We start from the raw sequence: 16409 nt of genomic DNA, 5'->3' as shown, positions 1-16409 counted from the left end.
GCATGGGACTCCTCTCTAGAGCCCGGCCACTCTGGCTCCCTCACCTCAGACTTCTAGTTGCGGTATTTGTTATGTCAGTTCCGGAAGACGGAGACACTTCCTAGCAGGCATTTCTTCCTTTGCTGCCTGTTTTGAGAAAGCATCAATGGTCAGCCCCGTAGCACGTTCTCCTATACCTACTCTAGCCAGTGCTGTTAAGCAAATATCCAAGAGGGGCTGTACCTCTAAGACTGTTGTTTACTCATGAAGAAGGAATATAATTCTCCAGACAGGCCGGTTATCCGCTGTCCTTCCTCCTTTTCCTAAGTGCTGACCTCCTAGGGAGCGTGACGGATTCCGACTCCTGATGTGGTCTTGACATCTATAGAAGCTCACCGTTCTGACTTCTTGGTCCATTTAAAACCTAACCAAACCAGCTGGCCTTACCCATGTGCTGTTAGAAGCAGAGATCATAATCCTAACGGGGAGGACTTCCAAAACATCCTCCTGCCTCAGAAGCCTCTAAAAGCACAGTTCCCATGAGGCCCTGACCCTCCCTCTGGTGCTTTCACCGGCTTCTCTGTGTGTGGAATGAAGCTCCTGAAACAAGGAGGCTCGCACAGCCTGAGACTCTCTCCCCTTCCCCTTTCTAGCCTCCTCCCCACTCCAGCGTTATGAGTCAGGGCCAAGGGGTCTGTGTCCTCGGGCATCACAGCACAATCAACTTGGGTCCCCTATCAAACGTGACGCCTCTCTCCCTCCTGTTCCTTTTGTAAACAGGGGTGGCAGGAGTCCGTCTACCTCACTCTGACGATGGCTCAACTCATTTTGACTTTACACTGTCGCAAAAACAACTCCACACAACTAACAACTGTTCTACATTTTTGCACTGTTGGTCTGTCCTAAGGTATATAGGACATATCCAGTAACTTATTGTGACATGGGCTTCACACCAGATGAGTTTGCCCAGTTTTAAGTTGATTTAAATTCCACTGAAGGCATACCTGATGTGGGTGAAGGTTAGCAGAGGTGTATCGAACATGTGCTTGGCTCCTGAAGGTATCAGTCCACGGTGCTTGTATCACGATGGAATCCACCAAAATTGTGGCATACGTCGTGCCTATTCCTAGCATTAATGCTAAGGACCGAGAGGGCCACATGCCTGTAAAGTGCTTACCAAGGGGCATAAACGCTGTGAACCTTCTTCCTCTCCCAGGAGAGACAGGAAGGCATCAACTTCCTGTAGCAGAGCACGGGTGCATATAAGGTAGCCACACAATAACCGGTCTCCGTTAAAAAAAAATTCACCTGGGATTGGGCATTCAAGCCTTCAGAATGCACTTGGGCCTCCTCAGGGTCTCACTCTTCACACACCTGTGAAATTCTCCTGGTACAATTCAGCCTTTTCCTCCTAAACTCTTTCAATGGAAGTGTCCCTGGAGGACGGAGCAGGTTGATAGGTCCCCAGGATCCGGAACCACGGGCCATTGTGGGCCGCTTGCTGCAGGTGCTGGGAACCAACTCTGCATCTTCTGTGCTCCTGCCCATTCAGCCATCTCCCCAGCTCCCTATCCTAGGCTCTTTAAATGCACTTATTTTTACATTTTACTTCTATTGGCATTTCTCCTGCACGCGTGTATGCGCGAAGGTGTCAGATCCCCTGAAACCGGAATTACAGACGGCTGTGAGCAGCCATGCGGGTGCTGGGGTTTGAACCCGGGTCCTTGGGAAGTGCAGCCAGGGCTCTTTACCATGGAGTCACCTCTCCAGCCCCCACCCAAGGCTGTTAACCACATCATGCCTGTTAATTTGTTTTTGAGCTCTTCATGTTTTCCTCTCCTAGTGCAAGCCTCTGGCAGTCGGCACCCAAAGAAGTCAAGCTTCAAACACGGTGAGATTTGAGGCGCCGACGAGTGGACTCTGAATCGGCAGCTAGAGTAGCACAGCGAGGACCTTGGCCATCATCGTTAGTACGCATCTTTCAACTGAAGCCACGTGGAGTGTCAACTCGTGATCGCCTCCCCAAGACAAGCCCAACAGACGCTCCCAACAGTGAAGAGTCGGTGAAGGCATTTTCCACGTTACAGGTAAATTAACATCACCGGCCCAGCGCAGTGAGGCCCACATTAATGTGGGTTCTATCGACCCAAATGTTGGCACGTGCCTCAGTCTCCTGACTTGCCAAGAAGTATTTTGATCACATGGAAAGTGCATCATGAAGACCAGATGAGACATTTTATGTAATGTATGCTACACTGCATTGTGGGTACTTGGTAAAAGTGTAACACTCCCTCTTCATAACCTTTATAATTAGCGGATGACCTTTCCTGACTTCTATGGGTTAGTATAGATTCTTCACGAAGCCAAGGCAGCCACGTAAGTATATTAGAAATGGAGTTACTGAATTACACAGGAATCTCTGTGGGTACAGAATCAATAGGATGTGTGTGTACGTGCATGTGATTTATGACAACAAACTGGGCTCTCATGATTATTACAGTTATCATCAAGCATTCACACGTGGTTGCAAAGCTGAGGTGCCTGAAGCGTGCAGGTGGAGATGCGGAGAGGAGGAAGCTGGGATCTGTTCAGCAGGTTCCAGGCTAGAGCCCAGGACAGCCCTCACTGTGGAGAGGTTTCCTGTTGGTTTAGACCTTCAGCTGGTTGGATGAGGACTATTCACATTATAGCGTTCCCCCATTTACATGTTAACTTCACCCGAAAACACCCCCCCAGGCTAACATATAACCACCAGAAACAACGAGGGGTAGGACGGCCAGACGGCTGAAAAGGTAAAGTACTGGCTATCCAACCCTGAGGACCTGAGTTTGACCTCTGGTGTCCGTCGTGGAAGGAGAAAAGCAACTCCTAAAAGCTGTCCTCTTCCCTCTGCATGCGTAGTGGTACACATGCGCAGACATTCACACGCGCAGTCATACATACATACATGCATGCATACATACAGTTATAATGACAAATGAAACAGTACAAATTGGCTGGGGCAGAGAGAGTAAGTTCCGAGTTTGGAATGTGTTCCCAGTTGCCCACCCTTCTCCATGTCAGGCAGGGGAGTCCCGTTCTTAGAGAGAAGGATGGATAAGGGGCAGAGTCACTGCTTTACTTCTGTGGTTCTGTAAGGAATAGCAACCGCGATATAAAACAGTTGTGATTTGCCTGTGGCAATCTGTGGAAGCTTCCAGGGGAGCAGGGTGTGGCCTTGTTGTGGATTATTCTGGGGAAATCTGGGCAGGTGGCCAGCAGAGGACCTCTGGTCTCAGGAGCGTGCTGGGTGTCCCGCCATCCCATACACAACCCTGTGGTCTCCGACTACAGCTAGAACAGTCTTTGTTCTAGTGAGGTCACAGTTGATGACGCAAAACTTACATCAGACAGAATCGCAGGTGATGCTAATTTACAACAACCATCTACAGAGTAGACTGAGTTTCCTCTTTACCCAAGGAGATGGTCTGTGGTCTTTACAAATGTCATCTGGGAGGATCCCTTAAGCAAACTGTATCATCTTCAACGAAAACACCAGAATAGTACATTAGTCCTTGGGTCAAAGGAAAATCCCTTATGTCTAATTTAATCTTACTTTGTCATTTGATTCTGTTAGCAGTATTAGAATACAAAATGGGTTCTGTTCAAATTATGACCACTCTGTGAGCCTTTAAAATATGAAGTTTAAATTATGACCACTCTGTGAGCCTTTAAAATATGAAGTCTAACAGGTACTACAAGGCAACTCAGCGGGTGAGTTTACACCATTGGCCATCCCTGAGCCTGTGAACTTCCAAAGGAACTCTCGGAGGCCACGCCTGCCCACATGTTTAAACCACTGCCAGGGTGTGGGTATGAGGAAAGGGGAGGGATCCCGCAGCACGTGCCAAACCAGTCCTGGGATCACATGGTCATCCCTCACCGGGGCCCACCAAAAACCACCACCAATAAAAATAATGATAATCGGACCTGCCTCAAGTAAAGCGCGCTTTGATTTTCAATAGGATTAACTCCAACCTCTCCAACACTTACGTGCCAATAAAATAAAACACAGTGACACACACACAACCACAAGGTAGTCATCGTTCCCATCTCAGCAGCGAGGGCAACGTGGTTAGCGAGGGAAATCTAGTAATTTGCCCTCAATCACATCACAAGTAAGTGGCAGGGTTGGGTCTGGCATATTCCAGCCCTCGGTCCGGATTCTGGAGCAGCCGCAGGATGAGTTGTGTGTCTCTCCTTCTCTGTTGAAACTGCAGTTTGGTCTGTTTCTCCTGGGGACCCTAACAGGGGATGGGTTGCAGAAGACATATGTGTACAGCACAGAGGTCACCGTTTGCAAAGCCCTGTAGCCACAGGGCCTGGAGGGCTTCTCTTCACCTACGAAGCCTCCAGAAAGCCCATGAGTTCCGTGTGCACAGTTTCTTGTCTTTATGTCACAGGCTAGCTCCTCGTGTCTGCCATTCATCTGTGCGTTCCTGATTTTATGTTCATTTAGACCAGCAGTAGACCTCTCTCCTCTCCCCCTGACTCTCCCCTTCCCTCCTCTCCTCTCCCTCCTCTCCCCCTCCCTTCTCTGTCCCCCTCCCTCCTCCTCTCCCCCTCTCTCCTCTCTCCCTCCCTCCCTCCTCTCCCCCTCCCTCCCTCCTCTCCCCCTCCCTCCTCTGTCCCCCTCCCTCTCTCCTCTCCCCCTCTCTCCTCCTCTCCCCCTCTCTCCTTCTCTCCCCCTCCCTCTCTCCTCTCCCCCTCCCTCCTCTCCCCTCCCTCCTTCTGTCCCCCCCGCCGTCTTTCCTTTTTCTCCCCCCTCTTTCTCTCCCCTCCTGCTTCCACCCTTCTTGTCTCTTTTCTTTCCTTCCCCTCCCCCTTCTTTCTTTCCCTCATCGTCCTCCATCTTTCCCTTCATTTCCTTTTCTTTTTTTTTATATTTTTGTACACTTTACTTTTTTGCTTTTCCTGTGTGTTTACTTCCAGTTAAGCATTCCAGACATCATAATTTGATCTAAACATAACCATGAATGTTGTCATCTGCAGAATTCCAGTAGCATTCCCGTTTCTCTCGTTTCGTGTTCCTTCTCTGGATGCTTGGACCTGAGGTCGCAACATCACCTGTGTGCTAGCAACAGCAGCCACAGAGAGTGTTGGACCAGACTCCCCTCCACCCTCCACCTACTCTGTGTTCTGCTGGCTTTCACCATCGTTGCCTCTGAGCGTCTACAAGCTGAAGATGTTTCCAGGTCCAGCCCTGTCACTCACAGAAAGCCTGAGCACATGAACTCCCTCACACTCCTCAGAGCATCTTACGTCCCTCTTCTGCCTCTGAGACAGGTTGGTGGGTTGGTAAATGAACACACCCATCACACCACCGTGAGGGAAGGGGGGTGTAACGAGACTGCATCTAGGGCGTGACTGGCAGGCCTATAAACAGAAGGCAGCTGGTCCAAGAGAAACTTCAGCAGAGACGTCCTCTCTGGCCTCAGCATCCCCGGCTGTGCAATAACCAACCCTCTGCTTCCCACGTGCAAATAAAAGCTGTTCTGATTGGATGTGGTGGGTCCTGGGTGGAGGCTGGGTTAACAGGGCAGAGTTTTGTTGTATCGGGTTACAGTGGATTCCTGTTAGTTACCCTCAGTTTGGGGGAGTGGAGCCATGGTTCCCTGTCTGGGGACATTATCTTGAACCACGTTTCCATAGGGAGACTGTTCCTTTATGGATTTTCCAACATGGGTTCCCACCCAGTGTGACCCGCAAGCTCCTTAGAGAAATCACATTTGGATTTGAGGGCATTTTTTTTCTGGTTGAAGAAACACACACATACACACAGATATACAAATGTGTGGGTACATGCTCTGGGTGGAAGGGGGGATATCTAGGCTACTTTTGTGTCTCATTTATTTTCACAATACCCCACCGAGTATTATGAGGGATGGTAGGCCTGACTAAAAACTCCCACTTAGGCGTGCACGCCTCTAAACTCCCTGAACCAGTTGGACATTATTGAGAGCTTGGCATTCAAATAGTCCCCCAGTTGTTTTGTCTAAGTCACACCCACAAAACAAATGCAAGGGTGCACTCTGCCCTGGTGGGCAAACAGCTCTGCCCAAGCCATTCCTAGGCAGGGCATGCTTTTGGCCCCAAGCTGTTTTGTTGCTTTGTACAAATGGAAGCCACTCAGCTGCTTTTGCACCTTATTTTAATGCCTTATTATTTCAAAGCCAGCTCTGTTCTTATTGACAACAATTACTGCTAACTCCCCCATCGAGTTCAAAGGCTCCATGATTATGAAACCTCTTCTAAAGAGGAGCCGATTAATCCAGCTTGTTATTAAATTAGAACTGTATTCTTGACCTGTTTTCATGAAGGTTTTATTATTGCTCTCCTAATAAGCTTAAGTATCACCTTGAAATCACATTACTATCTCTCTAATCTCTACTATCTGTGCTAGAAGGCTATGGGGTCCCTAACTATCAGATGGGTGTTTAATGTCTGTGATAATACCGCCGTAAAAAAAATTACCAAATTCTTGTTCGACTCTTCGATTCCCTCAAACCTCCTCCCAGCATCCGCCCCCAACTAACACACCCAAACTATTGGGTTCAGCCAAATGACTTCACACTTTGATGTTGGTATCTGTGCTTGTTAGAGCCGTGCCTTCACAGAGTGAGCCCAGGATGCCCCACCACCCTGTTCTCCAGCTCCGCAGGGCTCCCTAGTTCACTCTGGGGCAAGGGTGGCCCCACCCACACGCCTGGCCTCTGTCACTTGTTTTAGTGACGAAGGAGAACGTGCTACTTAGTGAAGTTAGCATCTACTGTTGACCTCAGGGGCCTGACTCCACAGCTGGGCTGTGGGCCTCCAGATTGTGGGGCTAGCTCCTACCCATCGTCTCGGCTTTAGAGAGGTCTCGCTGGGCCTGGCGTCTAAAGGTCTGGTGGACGCTGCATAGTCCCAGCTATTATTTATCAATGATGCTGTCTGTCATTAACCCCAGCTCCCCCTCCACAGTGTTTCTTGGAAGAATCCCCTCCTTGCTTTTAGTACCACGACCCTCTCACCGGCTTCTCGTGTGGTAGTAGCCTCTGATTCTTCCGTCTGACCCTATCCTTGACTGGTGGCCTTTTTAAAGGCAACAGCAGAGAAGGGCATAACTGTGCTCCTAACTGCATAGCACCTAACTCAGTCTCCTGCTCAGAACGAAAGGCAGAGCCCTTCCCCAACCCTGTAACACGCCAGCTCTCCCCCTCCCTCCCTCCTTCCCTCCTTCCCCGCTTTCTGCCTCTGCCCTCTCTTCTCCAGCTAATGTTCTCTCGCTTCAGACATACCTAGCATTTTCTGGCCCCCAGGTACTCAGGACTCCCCTCTCCTTGCCTTGGCGCTCTCCAGTAGCTGCCTGGAACCTTCTCTCATGATCCCCAGTTTCCTGTTTTGCCACAGGGGACTCCAGAATGGCCCTATCTCAGTGCACGCTGCCTCTGTGTTCCTTCAGCGTGATGTGCCCCTCTTCGGAGTGCTAACACAGAGTCACCCAGCACACGCGTCAGTGAGCCTAGTCTGTCTCTCCTCGGGTACGTAAGCCTCTGAGAGCCCAGAGCTTGGCGTCCGTGCTGCTCTCTGAACTTGGAGTAGCACTGGAGCACAGTAGGCACACGGCTATCCACTAAACCATCGAGCGAGTGCATGAATGAAGCGATGAAGGAAGGAATGCACCGACACAGAGGGGTTTGTCTGAAGTGCTGACGTTTTAACCAACGGCTCACTATCTCCGTTACGGATCGAAACCTATTGGGGAATTTTAGAGTACCAATGTCCAGTTCGCTGCCTAGAATATTCAGATCAGAATCTCTTGGAGTGAAGCCCAGATATACCGGCACTTTTTTAAAAGCACCCTAGATGTTTCCAGCGAATAACCAAGGTCGAAAAGCATTGGTCTCCAGTGTATAAGATAGCGTTTTGTTTTCCCAGCTAACACCTTGCTAGCTAAGTGCCTTGTGCACTGCAGCTGTCTTGAATAGTTGATTTCGGAAATGGCCACTTTGAACGCATGGATAGTTAATGCTTGGGGGAAACCTCAGTGCCCTCACACTTGGCTGCACACAGACCTTTACCTTGTAGGAGCAGAAGTGTAAGCTCCTGAGTGTCTCTGCAGGCGCTGGCAGTCCCTGGAGACACAGTCCCATCTCATGCCATGTCGTTGTGGTGACACAGTAAACCTTTTTTTTTCTTGTCCCGTGCTCTCCAAAGTTTGGACAAGAAGTGTTTACTGCTTCAGGAAAAGGCAGACACTGCAGAAAACAAAAGTGGCTTTGGCCAACTACTAAAGGCAGACTGGGTTTGTTAGTGGAGGGTAAGTCTGCAAGGAGAGAGAAGAATTTACCAGATGCTCAAAGCTCACCTTCAGATGAAACTGAGAAAGTCTATAGAAATTACTAGTATGACTTTACACTTTATCTTTTTAAAATCTCAGTGTCCTTTTACCCAGTTAAGAATTACTTGGCCTCAAAAAACTTTTGTTTGTGCACAAGAGATACGTCCATCAGTGATTACCATTTTAAAAAATTAAAATGGAGACTTAAAAATGCTCTCGCTAATTTATTTTTATATCAGTGTTAAAGCCAATACATATCAATATACATATATATCCCAAAATAATGTCTTTCTTAAAGAAACAATGATATTGCTCAAAAACATATATGAAAAGTTACTATTTTTTCCATTTTTCATAAACCTCTTCAATATTTATTTATGCTCGAAGACATTTTTCACTCCAGCTTTTGTTTTCACTATGTTTTAGTCTTTTTTTAATTTATTTATTTTTGGTTGAAACAGAATGAAGAGAATTCAGACTGGCCGACCAGGCACAGCACCTTCCTGTTGCTGTAGCGAACACCCAGGGGAATCAGCTTTCAAAGGGAAGAGGCTTCCTTTTGCTCATGGCTGTGGAACTTTTGGTCTGCATGGCTGCTTGGATCCTTGCCTTTGAGCCTTTTGAGAATACAGAACGGTGTCGTGGGGAGAAGCTCTCTCAGCTCGTGGTTGGGAGCAAATAGATCCAAGCAGCCATTTCAAAGGTGAGCTTGCAGCCGCCGGGGGCCTCTCATGAGCCTGGCCCTCCAAAGCCTTCTACACTGTCTTCTAGAAGCACCAAGCTAAGGACTCAGACTGTACCACAGGGACTTTCGGGCGTCACTGCAGATCTAAACAACCACATGCACATGCTATCAAAGGGGGAGATGTCCCGGGATCCACCGGAGATGACTGCTGAATGTTTTGGAAGAAGCCAGGTGACCCACGGGTGCCTGCAACTTTAGAGCCAAGGGATGCAGCACTGTCTTCTGGTCTGTGTCATCACAGGCACACGTACCTACATACATGTGTGTCCACTTACTCATGCAGACATGTACACGCAAATAAGCAAATAAGTAACATAAATCTTAACAAAGTAAAGTGGGGGCAACGTGCGAGGAGAGGAAGTTCCGAATGCTCGGGACTTACTTCCGTAACTTGAGGCAGACATTGTTATCCAGTGTGTGGCATAAGTGTGTCACACCTACTTCCTGTGTTGCTACATAATACTTTAATGCATAACTCAAAAGGTTCAGATTCCACAGCATTAATAATCCTTATTGCTTCATTAAGGGCATTATTTTAAAAACTGACTTGTTTCTGGACCTCGTTGGCCATTCTTCAGAACACATTAATGCTGGCAGCAGCGGCTTGATTGCTGAAGGCACCAATAATCTATCCATCACTATTTTTGGAACACGATTATAAATGAATATAAATTCATTTTTTTTCCTAAAGGCAAGTGCAACTATTGGAAGGTGTGACTTTGTTGGAGAAGGTGTGGCCTTGTTGGAATAAGTGTGTCACTGTGGAGGTGGGGCTCTGAGGTCTCATACGCTCAAGCCACACCCAGTATTGCAGACCACTTCCTGTTGCCTGCCTAAGATGTAGAACTCTCAGCTACTACCCTAGCACCATGTCTGCCCGAACACTGCCATGATGATAACGGGCTGAACTTCTGAACTGTAACCTACCCAATTAAATGTTTTCCTTTATAAGAGTTGCTGTGGTCATGGTGTCTCTTCACAGCAAGAGAAACCCTAGTTAAGATATACATTAAGTATCCTGACTCGTTTATTGTCTACTTAACACAAGTTAGAGCTATTGGGGGGAGAGGCACATTAAGTTTAGAAAATGACTTCATAAGATCGGCTGTAGGCAAGTCTGTAGAGCACTTTCTTAATTGGTGATTGGTGGGGGCAGTGCCACCCCTGGGATAGTGGTCTTGTGGGATATAAGAAAGATGTCCAAGTTAGCCAAGCAGAACAAGTAAGCAGGCAGCCTCTGCATCAGTTTCTGCCTCAAGCTTCCTGCCCCGACTTCCCTGGGTGATGGGTTTCAAACTCTAAGATGAAACAGGCATTTTCCTCCCCAAGCTACCTTTGGGCCTGGTGTTCATCACAGTGGTAGAAACCCTAAGACAGCAAGGGCTGAGGCTCTCCCCAGATTTAACTCACAGAATAGACGGAACTCCTGCCGAAGCCTCAACCCTGTTTTACAGCACATTCTGAAGAGGATATGGGAAAGGGCGCGATCTAGACTAACTCAGGTCCTCCTGGCCGAGAAGAAGAAAGCGTGAGAAGATAGGACCAAGGCTTACGAACAGCTGAAGCATTGATACATCAGTAGCGAGCACATAGATCCAGGCAGCAAATGGTCTCAGAAGCAGAGGCTTCCCCACAGCGTAGCCAATCACAGCTAACAATTCCAGTTGTAATAGTAAACACGCAAAATAACTAAAGCATGGAGGGAGAAATTTAAATTCTATTTTTAAAAATTGAGGTGTAATTTTCATTCTGGAAATATCCACTTTTTTCTAATATAAAGCTGCAATAGCAGCAATGTTCTTAATATACAACTTTCATGTTACCTACTTCTAGAATGTTCTACCAACCAAAGAGAAAGCAGTTAGTGGTCACTCTCCACTTATCCCACACACAGCCCTTGGCAACTGTGAAGCTGCTCTTGCCTCCTCTTCATCATTTTGCTTGTTTTATGTGAGTGTGCCTGCACGTGTATGTGTATATATGCACACTTCGTGTCTACAGTGCCCAGGGAGGGCAGGAGAGGTGTCATACTCCCTAGAACTACAGTTGTGGGCAGTTGAGATCTGTCAGTGCTAAGAACTGAACCCTAGCCCTCTGTGAGAGCATCAGATTCTCTTAATTCTGCAGCCCCCCTCTCTCTGTTAACCGATCCACCCGCTGTACCCATTCCACAGCAAAGGAACCGTGTGATATGGGGTTTTAACAATTATTCATATAATTTCATTTCATTTTATTTTATGCCTGTTGTTAAGAGCATAAAATAACTCAGAAGGCAGCGCTAGGACCCAAAATGGTTCTAGTCTCTACCAATTCCACCTTGATTTCAGGACATAGTGTGTGTGTGTGTGTGTGTGTGTGTGTGTGTGTGTGTGTGTGTGTATGTATGTATGTATGTATATACTGATGACCCTCGGGAGAATCCCAGATTGACATAACACAGATCTTCAAAAGCTCTTCCAAAAGCAACTGTGTTAATGGAGTTAGTCAGAGGGTTTCAGAGTGAATCGGAATCGGAGGGTTTCAGGCCAGGACCGAGCTGCTCACACAGGCCGCGGTGGTTTTGTTTCCCCTTTCTCGTGATGGGAAGAGGAAACGGTGAAGCAGATGGAGATCAGTTATGGAAAAGAAGAGACATCTGAGTGTTTCTGAAGGTCTGAGTCATAACATTAAGGTCCTGGTCTCTTAGCTCTTAGCAAGTCCCAATTTCAGATGAAGGAGGAGGCGCGGATGCATTCTGTGATTTCTGGAAAGTCACCTGCTATCAGGCCCCATGTTCTTGCTGCACAAAAGCCTGTCTCTTGCTGGGAAGACAGGTGTCCACGGCAGTTACGTCACAGAGCGTCAGCTAGGGAGGCCAGGGCCGTACGTGTTACTCTTCAGTCTTCATGGACGTAAGAGGCACAATGAAGACAGAACTACTAATTAAAAATATTATTTGTTCCACTTATGTCTATTCCAAATTATTTACAAGTTTGGGATTTATACGATTGGACAGACAGCTCTTTAAAACTAAAACCAGTAGTAGGCCATCCCATTACCCACCTGCTGCCTAGCAACCAGCTGGTATTTATTGAACACCTACTAGATGCCTGGCTCTGGTTCCTGACTTCCCAGACGTCTGTTCATTCCCAGATCACATCCACGGTTTGAGGGAGGCTTACTGAGGAAACCTAAGACACAGTATCAGTCAGCTGGGGCAGCACCGCTCCAGGCCCTCTCAAACCAACACTGTCGGCTACTGCACTGTCCTGTCTATGTAACCTCCACGCTGGTCTTCAGCGTCCCTCCCTCCACAAGCGCTGGACAGAGGGCAGAATGGAAAACGAGAAGAGGAAGGAAGCCGGTTCTGCTGGTGTGCGTTTCAGCTTCTTCCTTTCATCATCCCCTCCGCCTCCCCCTCCCCCCCATGTCCTTGTTCACGTTTAAATGAGAAGGGGGAGTCTGAAGTAAGACATTTTCTTGGCCCCATGAAGTATTTCAAGACGAATTTTATTAAAACTTTGAAAACAGGGAGGTGAAGGAGCCGAAATGTGTGCATGTGTGTCTGTGTGCCTGTGTGCCTGTGTGCCTGTGTATGTGCGCCTGTGTACGTGTGCATGTGTGCCTGTGAACGTCTGCTTGTGTGCCTGTGAACGTGTGCATGTGCACCTGTGTGCCTGTGTGCCTGTGAACGTGTGCACGTGTGCCTGTGTATGTGTGCATGTGCACCTGTGTGCCTGTGTATGTGTGCATGCATGAGTATGCATGCTGTCCGCGTGTGCACAGATGTACATGGGATTGCTGAACTTCCCCTAAAGTCCTCTCTCCCATGCGCACGATATCTTATCTTAAAATAATCAGAAGTATCCTTGAGGAAGGCAAGTGATGAAGCTTTTGATAAGTCGCCTGTTAAGGAGGTTTAAGGCAGTCTGGAGAGAGGACTCAGCAGTTAGGAGCGCCTGCTGCTCTTGCAAAGGACCACGGTTTGACACCCAGCACTCACATGGCCATCTACAACTCCTGTTCCTGGAGATCCACAACCCTCTTCTGGCTCCTGCGGATGCTGCATATACAAGGTACACATGCACACACGCACACACACACACACACACACACACACACACACACACACACACAAAGCCTCCTAAATACAAAAGGAAGTAATTTCTTTTTAAAGATGCCCTGGTTTTGAACATCAAAATAAATTTAGAGCATGTTGTCAGAGTTTGAGCTCAGTCTTGAACTAAACATAAGTCAACGTGTGTCTTATATTGGACTGTGTCTCCCTAAAAGAGCTACGCTGAAATTCCCCAGCCCAGTCTGTTAAAATGTTGCTGTGTTTGTAGACAGTCCCCCGAATGACTGGGGAGGCAGCTCCATCAGTCAGGTGCCTACTATGGACCTGAGTTCAGATTCTGAACATTCCCTCAGGGAGGTGGGCATGGTGATATGTGCCTGTAATCCTGGCAGATAAGGGAGGATTCCTGGCCCTCTGTGGCCAGCAACTCTCACCAAATTGGTGAGTTCCCATTTCAGCAAGAGACCCTGCCTCAAAACCTAAGGTGAAGAGCAAGAGGGAAAAGTACCAGACATCAGCTTCTGGCTTCCATAAACATGCACATATACATGTACACATGAACACACATGTACACATGTACCCACAGGTACATGGATAGCACAGAGAGAGAGAGAGAAAGAGAGAGAGAGAGAGAGAGAGAGAGAGAGAGAGAGAGAAGATGGATCCTAGTCTAAATGTGTGTTCATAAGAATTAGAACACATATGTCCACAGACATACAGGGGGAAGGCCACAGTGGGAGACTGGGAAATACAGTCACATGGGAAAGAGTACCAAGGATTTTCAAACTAGACGATACCGGGAGGGGTCTTGGAGTGGCCTGGCTCACTCCACGATGCCGGAAGTCTGGCGGCGGCAACTGTGCCATGAGGCATTCATGGAATTTTACTATGGCAGCCCTGTGGCACTGATTCCCAGGGCTTCAGGCTGGAAAGAAAGGGTGCTGACCATGTACTGAGTGAAAGAGGAAGAGAAATAGCTGCCACACAGGAGAGATCGTGTGTTCTGGAAAAGGAGGAAGTCTTGACGCATCTACTTTTCTTGTTTTCGTTTTCTTAGAATTCAAAATACTTAGAAAAAAGGACCCCATGCAAAATGGGTGTTGCAGGCAAGAAAATTGATCCATAAATCTGTCCAGAGGTCTCAAGTTTCGTCAAAGTGGATTAGACACTTTGTAATGCAGAACTAACCACTACACAATCTCCAAGAAGAATGTTGGCCCATGCCACCAGCACTGGGCATTTTAAAGAACACACTTTCTTCTGTCTCTATCCTGTCGACAGTGTTGTTCTCCATTCTGGTATCCCCGTGGAAACAACACTCAGAATCTTTTGGTCAGAAATGAATGAGACCAAAAGAGAATGAAGATAATCGTGGCTGGGTGGCCACAAGAAGGAACGTGTATCCCTCACCATTCAGATTTACATACAATGGATTGTATAGGGTGCTAGGTGGGCTTTGTAGTGAGTCACCCCTGTGTCCCTGGGAAGAAATGCAGGAGACCCCTCACCCGGCTGATCACAGAACAGTCTTGGCAGAGAACAGGGCCGGGGGCTGCCTATTGAACCATATCTTTGAGGCAGTGGTCATGCACCAAGCCTCCTATGCACAAGTTAAAAGCCAGATCTTGCCTCTACTCTAGTCCAAGATCTGTTGCCTCCTTCTGACCCAGGGTCCCACTGACTGACATGAACACTGCCTGCCCTCCACAAGAGCATGGTGGCAGTGATGTCCCAGAGCTTTAGCCTAGGCTAGTAAGGCAATCCATCTTCAAGTTGGTCTCTTTCATTCTCAGGAGGAGAAACCCATTTACACAGCACTTTCAAAGGGGTGGGTGGGAAGAGCTGGTCCCAGAGAGATAAGGCTGTCGTCTCTTGGCCCTCTCAGAGCAAGAGGAACTTAGAGGAAACTGTTTGGTGACAGGGGCCTGCCCATCACAAAGGAACAACCACACCGGCCCTCCTCAGCTTCTGGCCTCCTTCCCTCTCTCCCTTCTTCCACACGCCCATGGGAGAGCATGCCTTTCCCAAGGGCGAGCAAACATTTTAACGTTCCGGCACCCTGTGGAACTACATTAGCCGCTGGCTGCAGTATCTCTCCCTCCCTGGTAGTGAGCAGATTTCAAATGTCCAAAGCAACCCAGACCCCCCGCCCCGCCCCGCCCCCCCCCGTCTTCTCCCTACCTTCTGTCTTTCAGAAATGCAAGCCACTGGTCAGCCAGCCCCCCCCCCCCGCCAGCAGAATCACCCCATGTTCAGCTCACCAGCAAGAGCTGTCGCCATGACAAGCATGCATTCCAGATGTTACTTCCCCCACCCAGCCAAGCAAGGGGTCCTTGTCACCCAGAGCCCACCAGTGTCTGCACGTAGTATGTCTTTGTTCTGCCCTGTGACGAGAGGGAGGTCTTCTTAAGCTTCAGGTGGGCTCCACCCACCCTCCCACTTAAAGCCCCAGGGGAGTTAGCCCCTCTGAGATCCTAAAGTCCTCCCCGTCCACCTTCCCAGCCTCCCATCGGGTCATTTCGTGTTCCTGAATGGGAGACTGTCTGTCATGGTTTGCCTGCACCCGCCTTGGGTCTTCCTCCTTTCAGCAGGGCACTCTAAGTTGCCTCCTGCGTCTAGAGACAGATAACTATGATTTCCACTCTCACGCCTTTGGCTCTCATTAGCTGTTCTCGAACAACAGAGGCATATAACCAACCCCAGAGTTTGTACTCTGTAAGTTCACCAGCTGAAAAAGTCTTTGAGATTCACGACATCACTGCATGCAAGACAACGATCCTCCGTAACGACCGTGGAATAGTCAACCGTGCTACTGCAATCAACTTACTTACTCATTTTGTCATTGACAGACAGCTGAGCTGTTTCCAAGTTTCTTTTTGTTTTTTGTTTTTTTTTGTTTTTCGAGACAGGATTTCTCTGTATTGTTTTGGAGGCTATCGGTCCAGCCCAGCCTCGAACTCACAGAGATCCGCCTGCCTCTGCCTCCCGAGTGCTGGGATTAAAGGCGTGCGCCACCACTGCCCGGCTCCAAGTTTTAACCGTTATGAACAAGACTGCTAAGACTGCCTTGCAATGAATGTGGTTACTGCTAAGACCATTGTCCTGAGTGCCTTGCAATGGATGTGGTTGGCATGGCACATGTTCCCCACAGGTTCATGTGTTTTAACTTTTGGTCCCAGCAGATGGTGCCGTTTGGGGAGTTTATGGATATGAGGGGCTTGGCTGGAGGATTTGAGTCAGTAGAGATGGGCCTTGGAGATAGTGCG

This window comes from Mesocricetus auratus, unplaced genomic scaffold, assembly GCF_017639785.1.
Source record: "Mesocricetus auratus isolate SY011 unplaced genomic scaffold, BCM_Maur_2.0 Super-Scaffold_100008, whole genome shotgun sequence".
Lineage (NCBI taxonomy): Eukaryota > Metazoa > Chordata > Mammalia > Rodentia > Cricetidae > Mesocricetus > Mesocricetus auratus.
This window is presented reverse-complemented; position numbering follows the sequence as displayed.